The sequence below is a fragment of the Protopterus annectens genome, chromosome 5.part0, assembly GCF_019279795.1.
Source record: "Protopterus annectens isolate FY-2018-M chromosome 5.part0, PAN1.0, whole genome shotgun sequence".
Classification (NCBI taxonomy): Eukaryota; Metazoa; Chordata; order Ceratodontiformes; family Protopteridae; genus Protopterus; species Protopterus annectens.
The window spans coordinates 1,510,994,321-1,510,996,820 of NC_056735.1; the positions used below are offsets into that span (position 1 = coordinate 1,510,994,321).

General features: G+C 42.8%; 1 protein-coding gene across 1 annotated transcript in view; it reads right to left on the bottom strand.

Moving 5' to 3' along the window:
* Positions 1-2,500, bottom strand: part of LOC122802390 (E3 ubiquitin-protein ligase listerin-like) — a 1,831,112-nt gene that overhangs the window by 522,928 nt on the left and 1,305,684 nt on the right. The window lies entirely within an intron of this gene.

Consider the following 2,500-nt stretch of genomic DNA (forward strand, 5'->3'; position numbering starts at 1 on the left):
TACATATATAGTGGCAGATGTATACACCTTTTCCCCACCTTCTAATGCTCTGGAATCTCTGAATGTAAAGGGTTTTTAGCAGTAGAGGCCTTTATCCCCTTGGGACCCTGTGAAATAGTTTCTGGGTCAGCAGTATGGCTTTTATAAAGGAACTGGTGAGAATCAGGGACCTGGTAATACCTGTCTGGTTTAACAGGGGCTGGAGGTAAAGAATCTGGTTTAAGGCTGGCTTCTGCGTACACATCTTCCAAAATGTCTAAAACAGGAGGGATAACCAGGGGCCTATGCTGGGGGAGCAGTAGAAATTCCCTGAGCCTTTTCTTGGAATCTGAGTAATCTTGGCCTTCCCAGTGAAAGTGTTCCCTCAATGTATGCAGCGTTTCCCCAAAAGAGTAGTCCTCAGGGGGGGAGACCGATGGAATAGATTCCTCAGCATCAGAGTCTTCGAAAGGGGAATAGGCACAATCCTGGTCCTCAGAATGTTCTGAGGTAATAGAAGCCTGGTCTGAGGGAGAGTAGTCTTCCTCCAATCTGGGTCTTTTGTCAGAGGGGGGTTGAGAACCCCTGATGAGAGTTATCAAATCCTCAGCCATTTTTAGCATCTACTTTTTAGACATGGGGCCTTGAGAAGAGGTCTGAGGGCCCTGTTTTTTAGTTTTCATGGCTGCTTTAGATTTAGTGAAGGATTTAATAGAGAAGGTGGAAGGCCTAAAGACACCTTCAGAAATGGCAGGCCTGACTAAATTTTGAGTTTCCCTGCCAAGAGTGGCGTCGGTATCTGCAGTAGGAATGGAGACCGAGGAGCCTGCGACCTCGGGTACTGAAGTCACCGGTAAAATAGTTTCATTGGTATTCAGGGGCTACGTAGGTGCCTCGCTGAGAACTGGAGAACCGGTAGTCGGCCTAAGCGTGGTCTCTGTACTCGGTACGGACCTCGGATGACGGTCCTTATCTTTGCGTCTTTTGCTTAAAACTGGTGTCGGTGTATCCGACGACATGATATAACTAAATTTTTTGCCAAAATAATGAAGGGCGAACTCCACCCGGCGCTTAATAGTGCGGTTGTTGAACCTAGCACAAAAACGGCAGGCCGAGACGTCGTGGTCTGGGCCTAAGCAAGGTATACAGAAAGAGTAGAAATCCTTATGCGGTATTTGCTTCCGACAAGAAATGCAATTATTAACTTTGTCTGACATCGGTCTGAGGCAAGAAAAGTTTCCCCAACGGGGTACTTAGCTTTAAAGAAGACTTTGGCTGAAATACTTTCGTAAATCTCAGGAGCTGGCTGACCGGCACTTGCGAACTGCTTCTGCTTCGGGCACCGCGCGACAAGAAAAAAAAGGAAAAAAATGGCGTCTGCTGGCTCCTTTATACCCCTGCCACACTGATGTCAGGGAAGAAGCGACGACAACCGACACCAGACCACACTTTGGAATTCGGCCGACCGAGGACCTGCCTGACAGCAGGATAACCCATCTGTAATGACTGCAGCTGTATGCACGATGAACATCGGACACTTTGGTCCATCTGCCTGTTTTTTTTTCTTATGAAATGTTATAAGAGATTCATAGATGATATTTTTTTCTTATGGGAAGGTAGTATTGAAAACCTTAAATTGTTTGTTAACAGTCTATCAGAGAGTATTGGTTTTCTTAAACTTGTAATTGGCAACTATGGTGACTCTGTTGCTTTTCTTGACATCAATATTTCTATTGACAGGATCAAACACTGTTTTGTGTCATCTATTCATAGAAAAGTTACCTTTAGGAACAACTATCTAGATTTTCACAGTGCACACCCATTTTTTATGAAGAAAAATGTGGTAAGAAGTCAGTTTATTAGAGTGTCGAGGCTGACTAGTTATGACTCCATGTTTAATAGGGAATGTGATTTTTTGTCCATGTTATTCATACAGAAGAACTACCCGATTGATTTGGTTAATTCTGTTAGAAAACAAGGACAGACTTGTGAAATTTCAGCCTATTGTCACTCAAGGCTTCGCTCTTCTGCACAACGTACGCCAACATAGGGATTTGTCTAATCGTACCCTTAGCTATTCTTTACCCATGTGTAGAGATTTGGACAATATCAGATCGATTTTACTTAACAATTGGAAAATTTTAAGATTTGACCCTAACATCAGGACAAATCTTGGTCTGGGACCTACATTTTCTTATAAAAGAACTAAAACCCTAAAATCATTCTTTGAAACCAATGACAACCACTTTTTAGTGACACCTACGGTCGAAGTTAATAAACCGAAAGGAATGCACATGTGTGGTAGATGTGTCTGTTGCAAGTACATTCTTGTTGCAGATTCTTATACCTTTGAACACTGTAATGTAAAGGTAACATTTAAGAAAATGTATGGCTGCAATTCCAGCATGGTAGTGTACTGTGCTATTTGTTCTACCTGTTCGTGTTTTTATGTTTGCAAGACGGTCCGTAGACTGAGTGACCGAATTAAAGAACATTGTGGAGCAATCAGGAATAATGACTA